At 38.0% G+C, this 22,402-nt stretch overlaps 1 pseudogene; it reads left to right on the forward strand.

Annotated features, from left to right (window-relative positions):
- Window positions 1-12,070: 12,070 nt before the first annotated feature.
- LOC121483640 lies at window positions 12,071-12,170 on the forward strand (annotated as a pseudogene).
- Window positions 12,171-22,402: the final 10,232 nt, after the last annotated feature.

Here is a 22,402-nt window from a genome sequence, read left to right on the forward strand (position 1 = left end):
TGTATTGTCAAACTTTCTGATATTGCCATATTTACTGGAAAAGGATGTTATCTCATTGTATTTTTAACACAATCTTTTTATTATAAGTAAGGTTAAGCTTCTTTCTAATATGCTTCAAAGTCACATGTATTTCCTATGTGTGTGTGTGAATTTAAGTGTATATTGTTCATATCCTTTGCCTAGCTTTCTTTTTTTAAAATTTTTTTTTTTTTAAATTTTATTTATTTATGATAGGCACACAGTGAGAGAGAGAGAAGCATAGACATAGGCAGAGGGAGAAGCAGGCTCCATGCACCGGGAGCCCGACGTGGGATTCGATCCCGGGTCTCCAGGATTGCGCCCCGGGCCAAAGGCAGGCGCCAAACCGCTGCGCCACCCAGGGATCCCTTTGCCTAGCTTTCTGTTTCTCTTTTTCTTACTGCTTTGTAGAAAAAAAATTTAAACATATTATTTATTTATTCATGAGAGACACACAAAGAGAGACAGAGATATAAGCAAGGGAGAAGCAGGCTCCCTGCGGAGAGCCTGTTGTGGGACTTGATCCCAGGACCCTGGGATCACGACCTGAGCCAAAGGCAGACATTCAACCACTGACCCACCCAGGTGCCTGAGCATGCGACTTGATCCCCAGGTTGTGAATTTGAGCCCCACGTTGGGAGTAGAGTTTACTTAAAAAAAAAAAAAAAAAACAGAAGAAGGATTGCTGGATTATATGGTAGCTCTATTTTTAATTTTTTTAAAGATTTTTTATTTATTCATTTAAGAGAGAGTGCGAGTGAGAGCATGAGCATGAACAAGGGGGAGGGGCAGAGAGAGAGGGAGAAGCAGACTCACTGCTGAGCAGGGTGCCTGGTGTGGGGCTCAATCCCAGGACCCCAGAATCATGACTTGAGCCAAAGGCAGATGCTTAACTGACTGAGTCGACCAGGTCCCCCAATTTTTAATTTTTAAGGAAACTCCTATTTTCTAAAGTAGTTGCACCAATTAACATTCCCACCCACAGTGTACAAGGATTCCCTTTTCTCCACATCCTCACCAACACTTGTTATTTTTTGTCTTTTTGATAACAGCCATCCTAACAAGTGTGATGTAATAACCTGATTTTGATTGCATTTCCCTGATGATTAATGATGTTGAGCATCTTTTCATGTACCTTTTAGCTATATGTCTTCTTTGGAAAAATGTCTAATTCAGATTTTCTGCTTATTTTTTAATTTTCTGCTTATTTTTAAGTTTGATATTTTGGTTTGTGTTTGGTTTTTGATATTTTGGTTTGTGTTTGGTTTTTGCTATTGAGTTGTATGAGTTCCTTATATACTTTGAATATTAGTTCCATATCAGACATATGACTTGCAGTTATTTTCTGCTATTCAGTAGATTGCATTTTCTTTTTGGCGATGATTTCCTTTACTGTGTGCAAGCTTTTTAGTTTGATGTAATCCCACTTGTTTATTTTTGCTTTTGTTGCTTTTATTTTGGGTGTCAGTTCAAGAAATCCTCACCAGCACTGTTGTCAAGGAGGTTATTGCCTATGTTTTCTCTAGGAGTTTTATGGTTTCAGGTCTTACATTAAAATCTTTAATCCATTTTGAGTTAATTTTTGTATAATGTGGAAGATGGTGGTCCAGTTTCATTCTTTAGCTGTGGCTGCCTAATTTTCTGAGCACCATTTATTGAAGAAACTGTCCTTTCCCCATTGTATATTCTTGCCTCCTTTGACATAAATTGGCTATGGTTCCAATTGCTTCACATTCTCATGAACACTTGTTATTTTCCATTGTTTTTATCATAGCCATCCTAATGAATATGAAGTTTTACCTCACTGTGATTTTGTTTTGCATTTCCCTAATAACTAATGGTATTAAGCATCTTTTCATGTGCTTATTATTATCTGTTTGGATATATCTTCTTTGAAGAAATATCTATTCAAGTCCTTTGCCCATTTTTGAATTGTTGTTGAGTTGTAGGAGTTCTTTCTATGTTCTAGATCTAAGTCTCTCATCAGATAGACAATTTGCAAATATTTTCTCCCATTCTGTATTTTGTTTTTCCACTTTATTTTTTTTTCAGTTAGCTCTACACCCAATGTGGGACTTGAGCTCATGACCCCAAGATCAAAGGGTCATGATCTACTGACTGAGCAGCCAGATACCCTGTCTTTTCAGTTTCTTGATAGTATCTTTCGATGTACACAAGATTTTAATTTTGATAAATTCCAATTTATCTACTTTTTATTTTGTTATCTATGCTTTTGTTGAAAAGACTGTCAATTTCCCATTGAATCTTCTGGCATTCTTGTTGAAAATCAGTAGATTATACATTTGACGGTTTATTTCTGGGCTCTATATTCCATTGTTCTATGTGTTTTGTCTTTATGCTAGTACCACACTGTTTTGATTACTACAACTTTTTTTTTTAAAGATTTTATTTAGGGATCCCTGGGTGGCGCAGCGGTTTGGTGCCTGCCTTTGGCCCAGGGCGCGATCCTGGAGACCCGGGATCGAATCCCACGTCGGGCTCCCGGTGCATGGAGCCTGCTTCTCCCTCTGCCTGTGTCTCTGCCTCTCGCTCTGTCTGTGTGTGACTATCATAAATAAATAAAAATTTAAAAAAAAAAATAAAGATTTTATTTATTTGAGAGAATGAGGGCAGCCCAGGTGGCTCAGTGGTTTAGTGCCGCCTTTAACCCAGGGCCTGATCCTGGAGACCGGGGATCGAGTCCGCATGTCAGGCTCCCTGCATGGAGCCTGCTTCTCCCTCTACCTGTGTCTCTGCCTCTCTCTCTCTGTGTCTCTCATGAATAAATAAAATCTTTAAAAAAAAAGAGAATGAGCACACACAAGCAGGGAAGAGGAGTAGAGGGGAGTGGAAGAAGCAGACTCCTTGCTAAGCAGGTAGCCCGACGTTGGGACTCAATCCGAGGACCCTGAGATCATGATCTGAGCCGAAGGCAGACACTTAACCGACTGAGCTGGCCAGGCACCCCTGATTACTGTAGCTTTGTAGTAGTTTGTAGTTTTGAAATCTGGAAGTTTGAGTCCTCTAACTGTTCTTTTTTGAGATAGTTTTGATTATTTAGGGATCCTTCAGATGCAATATAAATTTTAGGATTGATTTTTCTATTTCTGCAAAAAAAATACATTGGGATTTTGATTGGGATTACATTGAATCTGTAGATCATTTTGGGGAGTATTCTCTCTCTCTCTCTCTCTCTCTCTCTCTTTTCATTTTTAAAATTTAAATTCAGTTTGCCAATATGTAGTATAACACCCAGTGCTCATCCCATTGGATACCCTCCTCAGTGCCGGTCACCCAGTTAGCCACCCCCCCACCATCCTCCCCTTCCACAACCCTTTGTTTCCTAGAGTTACGAGTCTCTCATGGTTTGTCTCCCCCTCTAATTTTCATCATAACAACATCAAATCGTTCATTTGGGGAATATAAAAAATAGTGAAAGGGAATAAAGGAGAAAGGAGAGAAAATGGGTGGGAAATATCAGTGAGGATGACAGAATATGAGAGACACCTAACTCTGGGAAACGAACAAGGGGTAGTGGAAGGGAGGTGAGCGGGGGTTTGGGGTGACTGGGTGACGGGCAATGAGGGGGGCACTTGATGGCATGAGCACTGGGTGTTATGCTATATGTTGGCAAATTGAACTCCAATAAAAAATATACAAACAACAACATCAAATCTTTCAATCCATGAGCCGGGATGTCTTTCCTTCTTTTATGTCTTAAAATTTAGGTCGGCAGTGTTTGTGGTTTTCATTGCTAGTGTATATAATTGCAACTGATTTTTGTGTGTTGTAGCCTACAACTTTGATGAATTTATTAGCTGTATCAGATGTGTTATCTTCAGTGTTTTCTACGTGTAAGATCATGCCATCTGTGAACAGAGACAATTTTACTTCTTCATTTCCAAACTGGTTGCCTTTTCTTTTCTTTTCTTTTTTTTTTTTTTGCCTAATTGCTGGCTAGAAATTCCACTACTGTGTTGAATAGAAGTGGCAAAGGAGGACATTCCTGATCTTTTTTTTAAAGATTTTATTTATCTATTCATGAGAGACACACAGAGAGAGAGGCAGAGACACAGGCAGAGGGAGAAGCAGGCTCCATGCAGGGAACCTGATGCGGGACTCGATCCCAGGACTCCAGGATCATGCCCCAGGCTGAAGGCAGGTGCCAAACCACTGAGCCACCCAGGGATCCCCGTGGTCTTTATTATGTTGAGGAAATTACTTTCTATTCCTAATTTATTGAATTTTTTCTTATCATAAAAATTTTGGATTTTATCATATGCTTTTTTGGTTTATTGAGATGACTGTGTTATTTTTATTCCTTATTATATTGATATGGTGTATCACATTGATTAATTTGCATATGCCAAACCATCCTTGCATCCCAGGGATAAGTCCTACTTGGACATGGCATATAATCTTTTTAATGTGCTGTTGAAATAAGTTCACTAGTATTTTTTTGAGGATTTTTACATCCATGTTTATTAGGGATATTGGCCTATAGTTTTCTTGCAGTGTCTTTTGTCTGTATTTGGTATCAGAGTGATGCTGGCCTCAGAGTGAATTAGGAAGTGTTTCCTCCTCTTCAATTTTTTGGAAGAGTTAGAGAAGGATTAGTGTTGATTCTTCTTTAAATATTTGGTTGAATTCACCAATGAAGCCATCTGGTCCTGAGCTTTCCTTTGTTGGGAAATCTTTACTGTTTCAATATCTTTACTACTCATAGGTTTTTACATGTTTTCTATTTTTTTATGGGTTGGTTTTGGTAGATCATGTGGGAAACAGACATATTTGTTTCCTCTACCAATTGAATACTTCTGCATTCCAAATGTGTGGGTGTTTTTCCCACACCAAGCTATTATCCAGGTCTCCGCAGACACCAACTGGGTATTCTATAACTTAACTCAATCTGACACTGTCTCCTGGAAATAGCATTATATCCCACAAGTTAAGGGCTCAGTCCCACAAATCTACCCCTATTTCAGATGCCAATTGCAAGTCCAGGTTGTCATTTGTGCTCCTGACTGACTAGCTACATATTGGGGGTCCCCATAACCCTGTCCTTATATTTGATAATTTGCTGGAACACCTCACAAAACTCAGGAAAACAGTTCACTTACTAGACTACCACTTTATTATAAAAGAATGAGACTCAAGAACAGCCAGATGGAAAAGATACAGAAATGTGTAGGGAAAGGAGTGTGGAGCTTATATGCTTTCTTTGGATGCCCCCCTCTCGGTCCCTTCACATGTTCACCAACTTGGGAGCTCTCTGAACCTCTTCAGTTTGAATTTTTATGGAGGCTTTATTGCATGGACATGACTGATTGCATCATTAGCCTTGGTAAGGCTCCAGACTCTCCCCCTTCCCTATCCTCTATATAAATGATTGATTCTCCTGGCTACCATCCCCCATCCTGAGGCTATCTAGAAGCCCCTAGCTACCAGTCTTCTGGTTTATGGTCTTGTTCACATTTTCTGTTTCTGCAATGACCAGCCTGGTTGTACTATCCATTATTGAAAGTAGAGTATTGAAATCTCCAACTTATTATAGAACTATTTCTCCTTCAGTTTTGTTAATATTTGCTTTGTATATTTTAGGGCTCTGTTCTTATGTTTACGAGTATTATATATTCTTGCTAGATCAAACATTATATCAATATGTAAAGTCACTTTTTTGTCTCTTGTGACCTTTTTATATTTAAAGCCTATGTTTTTCCTGACAGTAATATAGTCACCCCTGTGCTGTTTTGGTTACTATTTTCATGGAACATATTTTTCAATCCTTCTACTTTCAACCTCTTTATGTTCTTATCTATTTTTTAAAAGATTTTATTTATTTATTCATAAGAGACACACAGAGAGGCAGAGACATAGGCAAAGAGAGAGAAGCAGACTCTATCCAGAGAGCTGGATGTGGGACTCAGTCCCGGGACTCCAGGATCATGTCCTGGGCCGAAGGCAGGCGCTCAATCACTGAGCCACCCAGGCGTCCCTGTATTCTTATATTTATTTATTTATTTAAATATATGTATTTTATTTATTTATTCATGAGAGACACAGAGAGAGGCAGAGGGAGGAGAAGTAAGCTCCATACAAGGAGCCCATTGTGGGACTTGATTCCGGGATTCCGAGATCACACCCTGAACCAAAAGCAGACGCCCATCCACGGAGCCACCCAGGCGTCCCTGTATTCTTATATTTAAAATGAGTCTCTTGTAGACAGCATATAGATTCTGCTCTTCTTTTTAAAATCTTATCTGCCAAGCTCTGACTTTTACCAGGAGAGTATAACCCATCTACATTTAATGTGACTACTGATAAAGAGAAATTTACTTCTGTCATTTATCTGTTTTCTTCCCCTCACCCCCTGAAACAACCTCTGCTCTGGTAACCATAAGTTTGTTTTCTACAGTTAAGAGTCTATTTCTTGGTTTGTCTCTCTAATTTTTTTTCCTTTTCTAGCTTGGCTTGTTTCTTAAATTCCACATATGAATGAAATCATACGGTATTTGTCTTTCTCTGACTAACTTATTTTGCTTAGAATTATATTCTCTAGCTCCATCCATGTTGTTGCAAATGGCAAAATTTCATTCTTTTTTATGGCTGAATAGTATTCCACTGTATACACATATCACATCTTCCTAATTCATTCCTCAACCAATGGACATGTGGGCTGCTTCCATCATTTGGCTATTGTAAATAATGCTGCAATAAACATAGGAGTGCATATATCCTTTTGAATTAGTATTTTTGTATTCTTTGGGTAAATACCTAGAAATGTGACTCCTAGATGGTAGGGTGGTAGTTCTATTTTTATTTTATTTTGTTTATTATTATTTTTTAAAGTGAACTTATGCCCAGTGTGGGGCTTGAACTTATGCCCAATGTGGGGCTTGAACCCTGAGATCAAGAGTTGCATGCTCTTAAAAAAAAAAAAAAAAAGTTGTATGCTTACTGACTAAGCCAGCCAGGTAGGCCAGGTAGTTCTACTTTTAAATTTGTGAGGAACTTTCATACTGTTTTCTGCAATGGCTGCACTGGTTTGCATTCCCACCAGCACTGCACAAGTGTTTGTTTTTCTCCACATCCTTGCTGACACTTGTCTCTTGTTTTTTTTTATTTTAACCATTCTGACAGGTGTGAGATCTCATGGTAGTTTTGTATTTCCCTAATAATGAGTGATGTTGAGCATCTTTTCGTGTGTCTGTTGGCCATTTGTATGTCTTCTTTGGAGAAATGTCCAAATGTTCATGCCTTCTGCCCATTTTAAAAATCAGGTTATTTGGGTTTTGGGTGTTGAGTTTGATAAGGTCTTTATGGATCTTGAATACTAGCCCTTTATCTGATAATGCATTTGCAAATATCTTCTCCCATTCTGTAGATTGTCTTTTGGTTTTGTCAACTGTTTTTTTTAGCTATACAAAAGTTTTTTTTAAAATCTCGATGAAGTCTAAATAGTTCATTTTTGCCTTTGTTCCCCTTGCCTTTGGAGAGGTGTCTAGCAAGAAGTTGCTGCAACTGAGGTTGAAGAGGTTGCTGCTTGTGTTCTCCTCTAGGATTTTGATGGATTCCCATCTCACATTTAGGTCTTCCATCTATTTTGAGTTTATCTTTGTGTATGGTGTAAGAAAATGGTCCAGTTTCATTCTTATACCTATGGCTATCCAATTTTTCTAGCACCATTTGTTGAAGAGACTGTTTTTTCCATTGGCTATTCTTTCCTGCTTTGTCAAAGATTAGTTGACCATAGAGTTGAGGGTCTATTTCTGGGTTCTCTATTTTGTTCCATTGATCTATGTGTCTGTTTTGTGCTGGTACCATATTGATTTGATTACTACAGCTATGTAATATAACTTGAAATCTGGAATTGTGATACCTCCAGCTTCGCTTTTCTTTTTAAAAATTTTTATTTATTTTTATTATTTTTTTATTGGAGTTCAATTTGCCAACATATAGCACAACAACCAGTGCTCATCCCGCCAAGTGCCCCCCTCAGTGCCCATCACCCAGTCACCCCAACCCCCCACCCACCTCCCTTTCCACTACCCCTTGTTGGTTTCCCAGAGTTAGGAGTCTCTCATGTTTTGTCACCCTCACTGATATTTTCACTCATTTTCTCTCCTTTCCCTTTATTCCCTTTCACTAATTTTTATATTCCCCAAATGAATGAGACCATATAATGTTTGTCCTTCTCTGATTGACTTATTTCACTCAGCATAATACCCTCCAGTTCCATCCACGTCGAAGCAAATGGTGGGTATTTGTCATTTCAAATGGCTGAGTAATATTCCATTGTATACATATACCACAGCTTCTTTATCCATTCATCTTTCGATGGACACCGAGGCTCCTTCCACAGTTGGGCTATTGTGGACATTGCTGCTATAAACATTGGGGTGCAGGTGACCCGGCGTTTCACTGCATCTGTATCTTTGGGGTAAATCCCCAGCAGGGCAATTGCTGGGTCGTACAGCAGATCTATTTTTTTTTTTTAGGGCAGATCTTTTTTTAACTCTTTGAGGAACCTCCACACAGTTTTCCAGAGTGGCTGCACCAGTTCACATTCCCACCAACAGTGCAAGAGGGTTCCCCTTTCTCCACATCCTCTCCATCATTTGTTGTTTCCTGTCTTGTTAATTTTCCCCATTCTCACTGGTGTAAGGTGGTATCTCATTGTGGTTTTGATTTGTATTTCCCTGATGGCCAGTGATGCGGAGCATTTTCTCATGTGCTTGTTGGCCATGTCTATGTCTTCCTCTGTGAGATTTCTGTTCATGTCTTTTGCCCATTTCATGATTGGATTGTTTGTTTCTTTGCTGTTGAGTTTCATAAGTTCTTTATAGATCTTGGATACTAGCCCTTTATCTGAGAGGTCATTTGCAAATATCTTCTCCCATTCAGTAGGTTGTCTTTTAGTTTTGTGAACTGTTTCTTTTGCTGTGCAGAAGCTTTTCCTCTTGATGAAGTCCCAATAATTCATTTTTGCTTTTGTTTCCCTTGCCTTCATTTTTCTTTCTTTTTTATTTTATTTATTTTTTAAAATTTTATTTATTCATTCACGAGAGACACAGAGAGAGAGAGAGGCAGAGACACAGGCAGAGGAAGGAGAAGCAGGCTCCATGCAAAGAGCCCGATGCAGGACTTGATCCTGGTAAGCTGGGATCAGGCCCTAAGCCAAAGGCAGACGCTCAACCTCTGAGCCACCCATGCATCCCTTCTTTCGTTTTTTTTTTTTTAAGATTTTATTTATTTATTTATTTATTTATTTATTTATTTATTTATTTATATTTTATTTATTTATTCATGAGAGAGAGGCAGAGACACAGGCAGAGGGAGAAGCAGGCTCCATGCAGGGAGCGCAACGTAGGACTCGATCCTGATCTCCAGGATCAGGCCCTCGGCCGAAGGACGTGCTAAACCACTGAGCCACCCAGGCTGCCCAGGTTTTATTTATTTTTTCATGAGAGACACACAGCGAGATGCAAAGACATTGACAGAGGGAGAAGCAAGCTCCTCACTGGGTGCCCAATGTAGGACTCGATCCCAGGACCCCAGGATCACGCCCTGAGCCGAAGGCAGATCCTCAACCAGTGAGCTACCCAGTGGCTTTATTTTTTCTTTTATGTCTTCTTTTTTTGTTTGTTTTTATTTAAGTTCCATTTGCCAACATATAACACCCAGTGCTCATCCCATCAAAAGTCCTCCTCAGTGCCTGTCACCCAGTTACCGCAACCCCCCGCCCACCTCCCCTTCCGCAACCCTTTGTATTTTTTTTTAAGATTTTATTTATTATTCATGAGAGACACACAGAGAGGCAGAGACATAGGCAGAGAAAGAAGCAGGCTCCAAGCAGGGAGCTCGAAGTGGGACTGGATCCCTGGTCTCCAGGATCAGGCCCTGGGCTGAAGGTGGCGCTAAACCACTGAGCCACCCGGGCTGCCCTGTATTTTTCTTTTTCAAGGTTGTTTTGGCTATTTGGAGTCTTTTGGGTTTTCATACAAATTTTAGGGTTGTTTGTTCTAGTTCTGTGAAAAATACATTTGGTATTTTGATAGGGATTGCATTAAATGTGCATGTTGCTTTGGGTAGTATAGGCATTTTAACAATATTTGTTCTTCTAATCCATGAGCATGGAATGTCTTTACATTTCTTTGTGTCATCTTCAATTTATTTCACCAGTGTTTTCGTGTTTAGTGTTAAGTTTATTCCTAATATTTTGTTATTTTTGGTGCAATTGTTTGATTTTTGTTTTGTTTGCTTTCTTAATTTCTCTTTCTGTTGCTTCATTATTAATGTATAAAAATATAATGGATTTCAGTACATTGATTTTGAATCCTGAGATTTTATTGAATTCATTTATCAGTTTTAATAGTTTTTTGGTGGAGTCCTTAGGGCTTTCTATATAGAGTATCATGTCATCTGCAAAACTGGAAGTTTTACTTCTTCCTTACCAATTTAGATGCCATTTATGTATGTATGTATGTATGTATGTATGTATGTATGTATGTCTAATTGCTGTGGCTAAGCCTTCCAGTACTTTGTTGAATAAAAGTGGTGAAAGTGGACATCCTTGTCTTGTTTCTGACCATAGAGGAAAAGCTCTCAGTTTTTCCCCTTGAGTATGATATTAGCTGTGGGTTTTTCATATATAGCCTTTATTATGTTGAGGTCTGCTCCCTCTACACCCAGTTTGTTGTGAGTTTTTATCATAAGTGGATGTTGTACTTTGCCAGATATTTTTTCTGCATCTACTGAGATAATCATATGGTTCTTATCCTTCTTCTTATTAATGTGATGTATCATGTTGATTGACTTGCAAATATGGAACCACCCTTGCATCCTGGAAGTAAATTCCTCTTGATCATGGTGAATGATTTAAAAAAATTTTTTTTAGTAATCTCTACCCCCAATATGAGGCTCCAATTCATGACTCCAAGATTAAAAGTCTCATATTCTTCTGACTGAGTCAGCCAGATGCCCTGTGAATGATTTTTAAAAATTTCCTGTGGATTTAGTTGGCTAATATTTTGTTGAGGATTTTTGCATCTATGTCCATCGGAGATATTGGCCTGTAGTTCTCTTTTTTTGAAGTATTTTTTATCTGGTTTTGGTGTCTGGATAATGTATGCCTTGTAGAATGAATTTGGAAGTTTTCCTTCCTCTTCTATTTTTTGGAGTCTATTTATTTTCCTTGTGCCTTATCTGCCTTATGCTGCCTTTGTTGGTAGTATGCCATTGTGATTTCCTTCTTTCCTTTTTGGAATATTTTAAAGTTATTTCCTTACTAGTTACCTTGGGGATTACAATCAACATCTTAAATTTATAACAACCTACTTTGAATAATACCAGCTTAGTTTCTTTTTTTTTAAGTTTATTTAAGTATTCTCTACACCCAAATATGGGGCTCCAACTCATAATCCCAAAATTAAGAGTCACAAGCTCCACTGACTAAGCCAGCCAGGTACTCCAATACCAGTTTAGTTTCAGTAGTATACAATTACTCTGTTCCCATCCCCATCTCTCCCCTTTATTATTGTTATTGTCACAAATTACATCTTTATATGCTGTAGACCCACTAACATGGATTTCCAATTATGTTTTATCCATTTGCCTATGAGATCGTATCAGAAAAATAAGTAATAAATCATACCAAGAGTACAATAATACTGGCTTTTGTATTTACTTATATAATTGTCTTTTCCAGTACCCTTTATTGTTTTTCATAGCTTCAAGTTATTGTCTAGTTTCTTTTCATCCAGCCTAAAGGTCTCCCTATAGCTTTTCTTGTAGGTTAGATGTACTGGTAATAAACTCCCTCAGCTTTTGTTTATCTGGAAATGTCTTCATTTCTCCTTCACTTATAAAGGATAGTCTTTCTAGATGTAGAATTCTTGGTTTATATTTTTTTTCTTTCAGAATTTTAAACATATCATCCTACTGTCTTACGACCTGCATGGTTTCTGAGGCAAAATCAGGCATTAATCTTCTTGAGGATCCCTTGTACATGATCAGTCACTTCTCTCTTAATGCTTTAAAAATTCTTTCTTTGGTGCTCCCTTCAGCACATATACTAAAATTGGAATGATACAGAGATTAGCATGGCCCTGTGCAAGGATGACATGCAAATTTGTGAAGTGTTCCATATTTTTGAAAACAGTATGTAGATTCCTCAAAAAGTTGAAAATAGAGCTACTCTATGACTCAGCAATAGCCCTGCTGGGTATTTACCCCAAAGATACAAATGTAATGATCCAAAGGGGCACCTGTGTCCCAATGTTTATAGCAGCAATGTCCACAAGAGCCAAACTCTGGAGAAAGCCCAAATGTCCATCAATAGATGGATGGATAAAGAAGATGTTGGGATGCCTGGGTGACTCAGCAGTTAAGCGCATCTGCCTTCGGCTCAGAGTATGATCGACCTGGGATCGACTAGGTTGATCGAGTCCCGCATCAGGCTCCCTGCATGGAGCCTTCTTCTCCCTCGGCCTCTGCCTATGTCTCTGCCTCTCTCTTTCTGTGTGTCTCATGAACAAGTAAATAAAATTTTTAAAAAAGATGTGGTATAAATATACACAATGGAATACTATGCAGCCATCAAAAATGAAATCTTGACATTTGCAATGATTGGATGGAACTAAAGGATATGCTAAGCAAAATAAGTCAATCAGAGAAAGACAATTATCATATGATCTCTCTCATATGTGAAATTTAAGAAACAAAACAGAGGATCATAGGGGAGAAGAGGAAAAAATAAAACAAGATGAAATCAGGGAAACAAACCATAAGAGACTCTTAATCATAGGAAACAAACTGAAGATTGCTGGAGGGGAGTGAGGGGGACATGGTCACTGGGTGATGAACATTAAGGAGGGCACGTGATATAATGAGCACTGGGTATTACATACGACTGATGATCACTGACCTCTACCTTTTAAACCAATAATACACTATATATTAATTAATTGAATTCTTTGTCTTTGGATTTTGACCTCTTGACAATAATGTGTCTAGATATTGAGCTTTGAATTTGTCCTGTGTAGCATTCATTTAACTTCTTAGACGTATATATTCATGTATTTACTCAAATTTGGGACAAATTTGGCTATTTTTTAAATTTTTTAAAAAGGATTTTATTTAGGGCAGCCCCGGTGGCTCAGCGGTTTAGCGCCGCCTTCAGCCCAGGGTGTGATCCTGGAGAACCGAGATTGAGTCCCACGTCGAGCTCCCTGCGTGGAGCCTGCTTCTCCCTCTGCTTCTCCCTGTGCCTCTGCCCCCTCCTCTCTCTGTGTGTCTCTCATGATTAAATAAATAAAATCTTTTTTTTTTTTTTTAAAGATTTTAAGATTTAAATTTTTCAGCCTTCTCTCTCTTTTTTCCTTCTGGGACTCCTATGTGAACTGCAGTGCATTTGATGATGTCTCACGGGTCCCTCAGGCTCTGTTATTTTTCATCATTCTTTTTTTCCCTTTCCTTAGAATGGATGATTTCAATGGTCTCATCTTAAAGTTTGTTGATCTCTTCTGCCTTTTCACATCTGCTGTTGACCGCTGGTGAGTTTTTTCATTTCAGTTATTGCACTTTTCAGTTCCAGAATTTCAGTTTGGTTCCCTTTTGTAATTTCTTTTTTTTAAAGATTTTATTTGGGGCAGCCCTGGTGGCTCAGCGGTTTAGCGCCTGCCTTCCGCCCAGGGTGTGATCCTGGAGACCGGGGATCAAGTCCCACATCAGGCTCCCTGCATGGAGCCTGCTTATCCCTCTGCCTGTGTCTCTGCCTCTTTCTCTGTCTCTCTGTGCCTCTTATGAATACATAAATAAAATCTTAAAAAAAAAAGATTTTATTTAAAAAAATAAAAAATAAAATTAAAAATTTTATTTATTTGAAAGAGAGCCATGAGAGCGAGAACAAACAGAGGGAGAGGGAGAAGTAGATTCCCCACTGAGAAGAGAGCCTGATGCAAGGTTTGATCCCAGGACCCTGAGATCATGACCTGAGCTGAATGCAGATGCTTCACCAACTGAGCCACCCAGGTGCTCCCCTTTTTGTAATTTCTATCTCTTATTGATACCCTCATTTTTTCATACATTGTTTACCTGATTTCATTTAATCCTTATCCATGGTTTCTTTGAGATTACTGGACATATTTAAGACAGTTTATTTAACATCTTTGACTAGTAATTCCAATGTCTGGGCTTCCTCTTTCAAATCTTTTCCCTGTGATGGAACCATACTTTCTTGTTTATTTGTATATTTTGTAAACTTTTAAAAAAGATTTTATTTATTTATTCATGAGAGACAAATGGAGAGAGGCAGAGACATAGACAGAGGGAGAAGCAGGCTTCCCACAAGGAGCCCAATGCAGGACTCAATCCCCAGACCCAGGATCACCCCCTGAGCCAAAGGCGGACACTCAACCACTGAGCCACCCATGTATCTCTATTTTGTAAATTTTTTTGAGAACTGGACATTTTGAGTATTACTATTGTAATACTTGATATTTAGAGGACAATGTCTTTATTGCCCACTTTAGCTTCAGGAAGCTGCACAAGGAACTGTCCCCTTAGGCACCTGACTCCGTGCTGGGGGATGGCAACTACTGGGTAAAAGGCCAACATTTCAAGAAATTTACCAAAACTTATAAGCCTCTTTATCAAGCTCTCCCCTAGACTCTGCAAGTATTTAACTAGAGTCCATAGTTCCAAAATTGTTACTTCAGACAGTTCCTGCCAATTTAATAATTGTTTCAGAGGATGGATGGTTTCCTAGAGCTTCCTATTCTGCCATCATCTATTATATCTGGCTGGTATTATTTTACTCCTATTATTTATATAATATATAATATATTATATATATATAATATATTATATAATATATTATATTACTCCTATTATTATTTTCTTGTAGCCTAGTACATGATCAATTTTATAAGTGTTCTATAGCCTTTGAAAAGAATGTATAATATATTTTGAGGTGTAAATTTCAACACAAATCTATTAAATCCAACAAGTTATTTGTAGTTTTCAAATCTAAATCCTTACTTAATTTGGCTCTTTCTATCTGTCAGTCTGAGTAATGTCTGTCTCTGACCATGATTTTGTCTTTGTCATTGTCTTGTATTTCTAATAGTTTTTGCTTTATGTTTCCCTACTATGTTGTTCTATATAAAAAGTTCAATGACAGCTGTATCTTCCTTTTTGGTCAATTGTGTTCTTTTGCCAGTTTAAACAAATGGTACCTTTCTTGTATAACTTAACACACTTTGTCTTAAATCCCATTTTATCCAATATTAATATTGCTATTTATCCTTTTTTAAAGTTTATTTACTTATTAATCTCTACACCCAATGTGAGGCTTGAACCCATGACCTTGAGATAAGAGCCTTCTGACTAAACTAGCCAGGTACCCCTCCATTTCTGCTTTTTTAAAAACCATATTTACCGGATGAGTTTTTATCCTTTTATTGTCAACATTTCTCTGTCATTTTGTTTTAGGTCTGTCTCCTGTAAATAACATATAATTGGATTTTTAAAATTTTTTTTAAGATTCTATTCATTATTTGAGAGACAGCGAGCATGAGCCAGGGGTGGGAGAGGGCAAAGAGAGAGGGAGATACAGGCTCTTCAACGACCAGGGAGCCTGACAAGGGGCTTGATCCCAGGACTTCAGGATCATGACCTGAGACAAAGGCAGATGCTTAACCAACTGAGCCACCCCAGTGACCCTGGATTTTTTTTAAGTAGGCTCCACACCCAATGTGGGGCTTGAAATCACAACCTGAGATCAAGAATTGCATGCTCTACCTACTGAGCCAGCCAGGCACTTCATAATTGGATTTTTTAAAAACTCAGTTTTCAGGGGCGCCTGGGTGGCTCAGTTGGTTAAGCAGCCGATTTATTTTTTCAAATTAAATTCAATTAGTTCACATATCATGTATTATTAGTTTCAGAGGTAGAGTTCAGTGATTCATCAGTCTTATATAATACCTAGTGTTCATTACATCACATACCGTCCTTAATGTCCATCACCCAATTACCCCATCTCCCCAACCCCCTCCCCTTCAGCAGCCCTCACTTTGTTTCCTATGATTAAGAGTCTCTTATGGTTTATCTCCCTATCTGATTTCATCTTGTTTTATTTTTTCCCACCCTTCTATGATCCTCTGTTTTGTTTCTTAAATTCCACGTATGAGTAAGATCATATGATAATTGTCTTTCTCTGATTGACTTATTTCACTAGCATAATACCCTCTAGTTCCATCCACATCATTGCAAATGTCAAGATTTTGTTTGTGATGGCTGCATAGTATTCCACTGTGTATAAGTATACCACCTCTTCTGTATCCATTCATCTATTGATGGACATCTGGGCTCTTTCCATAGTTTGGCTATTGTGGACATTGTAAGCAGCTGACTCTTGATTTTAACTCAGGTCATATCTCAGGGTCTTGGGATCAAACCCTGAGTTGGGCTTCACACTCAATGGAGCATAGGATCCTCTCCCTCTGCCCCTCCCACCACTTGCTCTCTCTCTCTAAAAGTAAATAAATCTTTTTTTTAAAAAACCCTCAGTTTTTACAGTCTTTTTTAAATAGAGAAATTTACCTATTCTTGTTTATTGTCATCATTAATATCTTAGGTTTTATTCTACCAACTTATTTCATGTTATTTTATGCTGCTTTTTTGCTTCTTAATTTTCATCTCATGCCTTTTGCTTGACTGATCAAGTTGATTCTGTTCCTTTTCTCCCTCTAATCTAGTTCCTATTTCCAGTCAGTGAGCAATAAATTATATTTCCACACACACAAAAATTTAAACTTATACTTTTTCTGAAAATAGCATTAATTATTCAATATCTATAATCCTTTCTTCTCCACCTCTAATGATTTTGTAAAACCACTCAAAATTTTGGTTCCAGATTTATTAAAATTTTTGCCTATATGATCCCTTTATTTTAGGAATACTTTCTTGACTATTGTATATAAGTCATAGCCAAATTATTAGAAAATATTTTTTTGAAGTAGGCTCCATGCCCAGCATGGAGCCCAATGCAGAGCTTGAACTCATGACCTTAAGAGTCTGATTTAAAATCAAGAGTTAGATGCTTGGGACGTCTGGGTGGCTCAGCAGTTGAGCGTGTCTGCCTTTGGCTCAGGGCGTTATCCTGGAGTCCTGGGATTAAGTCCCACATCAGGCTTCCTGCATGGAGCCTGCTTCTCCCTCTGCCTTTGTCTCTGCCTCTCTCTCTCTCTCTCTCTCTGTCTGTCTGTCTCTCATGAATAAATAAATAAGATCTTTAATAATAAAAATAAAAATAAAAACTTTCCTCCCTTACTCTCAATCTGTGCAGGTTCTATTTCTAGGAAACAACTAAAGTTATCAATTTCTTGCATATTTTATCAAAGTTATTCTTTGCATATACAAACAAGTATTCCTAGACTTTCTTTTAATTTTTTTCTTATTCAAATAATAGCATACCATCCACATGTTCTGAATCTTTACTTTTGTCTTAACAATATATCTTGGAGTTCATTCCCAACTATTTTTAAGCCTTTTATTGTGGAAAATCTCAAACACATACAAAGGAAAAAGAATAGTATAATTACCCCCGCAAGTACCCATCACCCAGTTCAATGATAGTTAATACCCCATTATTATTGTTTTGTATATCCCTCTCTTATTAAGAATTGCTGGAGTATTTTATTTTGTTTTAAATAATTAATTTTTACTGGAGTAGTTTAAGGCATATTCTGGGCATCATATCATTTCACTTTTATGTATTTGGGCTCAAAAGATAAAGACTTAAAAAACACAACCATAAGACCATTATCATACTCCATAAAATATATAATTTCTCAATATCATCTAATACTTAGTCTTTGTTGAGTTTTCCATTAGTATGTAAAAAATGTTTTATGTCACAGTTGCCAATCTAAGGATATTTTTATTGACAATTTCAGAAGACCCACTGCTCCCATTCCTTGTTTCCCTTAAGTTCTTTCTCCTATTTGACACTGTTAATTATTCCTTATAACTTGTAAAGCTATTCTAGATAACCTTCTGTTCTAAATCCTTCTTTTCTCTTTTTTCTTGGCTCACTTACTTCCTCCTCCCTTCATTTTGAGGCCCAATGTTGAACTCTTTTTCTTTTTCTCTAACTTCCCATATTTTTTAAAAAGGATTTTATTTATTTACTTGAGAGAGAGGGAGAGCATAAGCAGGGGAAGAGGTAGAGGGAGATGGACAAGCAGACTCTCCACTGAACACTGAGCCTGTCACCGGGCTTGATCCCAGACTCTGAGATCATGACCTGAGCGGAAGTCAGCCACGTAATCAGCTGAGCCACCCAGGCACCCCTAACTTCTCTTCTTTCAAGTAACTAATCCACATTATTATTTCAGCTATCACCTTTGCTGATGACTCTGAAGTACTTTTCTCCAGCCCAAGCCTCTCATCCAAATGCCAGTTCTCTATTTCTAACTGTCTAGAGGACACCTCCGAATGAAAGCCCCATGGTAAACTCAAAATGAAAATATCCAAAATGGAACTTATCTTTCTCTGAAATAACTTTCTTTGTTGTTTCACTTCTGATAATGGCAACTTCATTCTCCCTGTTCCTAACCTTAACATCCAAGTTATTTCTAAAGTATAATTCTCTTTCGGGATCCCTGGGTGGCGCAGCGGTTTAGCGCTTGTCTTTGGCCCAGGGCGCGATCCTGGAGACCCGAGATCGAATCCCACGTCGGGCTCCCGGTGCATGGAGCCTGCTTCTCCCTCTGCCTGTGTCTCTGCCTCTCTCTCTCTCTCTCTTTGTGACTATCATAAATAAATAAAAATTAAAAAAATTAAAAAAATAAAAAAAGATTATTGCCCATTTGGGCCAGCAATAACATTCATATTTACCCAAATGAGTTGAAGATTCATGACCACACAAAAACCTGCACTTAGATGTTTGTAGTGCTTTATTCATAATTGCCAAATCATGGAAGTGACCAAGATGTCCTTCAGAAGATGAATGGATAAATAAACATGGTACATCCAAACAATGGAATATTATTCACTAATAAGAAATGAGCCATCAAGACATGAAAGACATGGAGGAACCTCAAATGCACATTACTAAAGTGAAAGAGCCAATCTGAGAAGTATATGTATTGTATGATTCCAACTATATGACATTCTGGAAAAGGCAGAACTATGGAGACAGTAAAAAGATCCATGGTGGCCAGGGATTGTATGGAGAAGGGAATGAATAGGCAGACCACAGAGAATTTTTAGGACAGTGAAACTATTCTGTATACTCTTATAATAGTGGATATATGTCATTGTACATTTGTCAATACTCATAGGATATACAATACCAAGAGTGAACTCTAATGTAAACTATGGACTTTGGATAGTAACAATGTGTCAATGTAGGTTCATCAATTGTAATAAATGTGCCATTCTGGTGGTATGGGATGTTGAGATAGTGGGGTAGGCTGTGCTTGTGTAGGGGCTGGAGGTATATGGAAATTCTCTGTACTTCCTGCTCAGTTTTGCTGTACCTAATACTGCTCTAAAAAAGTAAAATCTATTGGGGTGGCTGGCTGACTCAGTTGGTAGAGCATGTGACTCTTGATTGTGGGGTCATGAGTTCGAGTCCCATGCTAGGGATACAGTCTACTTAAAGGAAAATAAAATAAAGTCTATTAAAAATTAACTATAAAAAAATTAACTATATACCTGCACCCCGATGTTTATAGCAGCAATGTCCACAATAGCCAAACTGTGGAAGGAGCCTCGGTGTCCATCGAAAGATGAATGGATAAAGAAGATGTGGTGTATGTATACAATGGAATATTACTCAGCCATTAGAAACGACCAATACCCACCATTTGCTTCAACGTGGATGGAACTGGAGGGTATTATGCTGAGTGAAGTAAGTCAATCGGAGAAGGACAAACAGTGTATGTTCTCATTCATTTGGGGAATATAAATAATAGTGAAAGGGAATATAAGGGAAGGGAGAAGAAATGTGTGGGAAATATCAGAAAGGGAGACAGAACATAAAGACTCCTAACTCTGGGAAACGAACTAGGGGTGGTGGAAGGGGATGAGGGCGGCGTGTGGGGGTGAATGGGTGACGGGCACTGAGGGGGGCACTTGACGGGATGAGCACTGGGCGTTATTCTGTATGTTGGTAAATTGAACACCAATAAAAGATAAATTTATTATTTAAAAAAATTAACGATATATGGGGCCCCTAGGTGGCGCAGTGGGTTGAGCATCTAACTCTTGGTTTTGGCTCAGGTCATGATCTCCTAGATCATGGGATTGAGGCCTGCATCAGGCTTCATGCTCAGTGGGGGTGCTTGAAGATTCTCTCCTTCTGTCTTTCTCCCCACTTGTGCACACATTCTCTATATATATATAATAAATAAATCTTTAAAAAGATTAATTGTTTAGGGCCGCCCTGATGGCTCAGCGGTTTAGCCCTTCAGCCAAGGGCATGATCCTGGGGACCCGGGATTGAGTCCCACATCGGGCTCCCTGCATGGAGCCTGCTTCTCCCTCTGCCTATGTCTCTGCTCCCCTCTTGCTCTCTCTGTATTTCTCATGAATAGACAAATAAAATCTTTTTAAAAAATTAATTGTTTAAACAAAAATAATAGCAATGTATTATGGGGTAAAAGTAACATGCATAACAACAGTGTAAAGTCCAGGAAGAGAGAAATGGAAATATATTAACATAAGTGCATAACATAACATATAACTCTTCTGAAGTGGTATAATACTTGAAGGTAGACTAATAAGTTATGGCCGTACATAATAAACCTATAAGCAACCACTAGAATAACAAAACAAAAATGTAAAGCTAATAAGCCAATAAGGAGGTAAAATGGAATTAAAATAATATTGATTAATCCAAAAGAAGGTAGAAAAGAGGAAAAAGAGAAGAGATGGGACAAATGGAAAACAAATTACAAAATGATAGACTCAAACTTTAACCATATTAACAATTATGTTAGATGTAGATGGTCTAAACACCCCAATTACAGGGTAGAGATGATCAGGTTGGGTAAAAAACAAAAGCAAGACCCAACCATTTGCTGCCTACAAGAAATGTTCCTAAAATACAAAGACACAAATAGGTTAAAAGCATGTAAAAAAAGATGTGCTATGATAACACTGGTTAAAAGAAAGGTGGAGGGGCTATATAAATATGGACAAAGTAGATTTCAGAACAAAGATACCAGGAATAAAGAAGGTAATTTCTTTCTTTTTTTTTTTTATTTATGATAGTCACAGAGAGAGAGAGAGAGGCAGAGACACAGGTGGAGGGAGAAGCAGGCTCCATGCACCGGGAGCCTGATGTGGGATTCGATCCCGGGTCTCCAGGATCGCGCCCTGGGCCAAAGGCAGGCGCCAAACCGCTGCACCACCCAGGGATCCCAAGAAGGTAATTTCATAATGATAAAAGGGTCAATAGATGAAGAGGACATAAAAATTATAAATATGTGTATACCTGATGTAAGAGCTTCAAAATACATGAATCAAAGACTGATAAACTGCAAGGAAAACCAGACAAATCCACAAGTCTACTCAGAGATTTCAATACCCTTCTGTCAGTAATTAATAGAACAAGTAAGCATAAAATTAGTGAGGATATATAAGTGAACAACACTATCAACCAAATTGACCTAGTCGACATTTTTAGAGTACTCCACCCATTAACAACAAAATACACATTCAAGTTCACACAGAATATTTACCAGGATAGACCATATTCTAGGCCACAAAAAAAGTCTCAATGAATTCAAAAGGGTCAAGGCATACAAAATATATTCTCTAAAAACAATGGAATTAAATTACACACCTACAACCAAAAGATCTCTGAAAAATCCTCAAGTATTTGAAAAATGAAAGTCTACTTCTAGATATCTCATGGGTTAAAGAAGAAATCAAGAGACAAATTAGAAAATATTTTGAGTGGAATAAAGATTAAACCACACATAAAATTTATGGCATTCTGCTAATGCAGTATTTATGGGGTAATTTAAAAAATATATTTCTTTTATTTATTTAGAGAGAGAGTGCAAGCACCCACAAGCTTAAGGGAGAGGGAGAGGGAGAGAGAATGTTAAGCAAGCTCCATGCTAAACAGAGAGCCCCAGGTGGGGCTCAATCTCATGACCCTGAGATTAGGACCTGACCTAAAATCAAGAGTTGATTGCTTAACCCACTGAACCACACAGTCACCTCTTATGGGGTAGTTTTTATGCAATAAAAACCTGTATTAGAACAGAAGAAACAATGACCTTAGTTTTCACTTTGGTAAAAAGAAGAGCAAATAAAACTCAAAGTAAAGGAATAAAAATAATGAAAATCAAAGTGGAAATCAGTG

This window comes from Vulpes lagopus, chromosome X (assembly GCF_018345385.1).
Source record: "Vulpes lagopus strain Blue_001 chromosome X, ASM1834538v1, whole genome shotgun sequence".
Taxonomy (NCBI): domain Eukaryota; kingdom Metazoa; phylum Chordata; class Mammalia; order Carnivora; family Canidae; genus Vulpes; species Vulpes lagopus.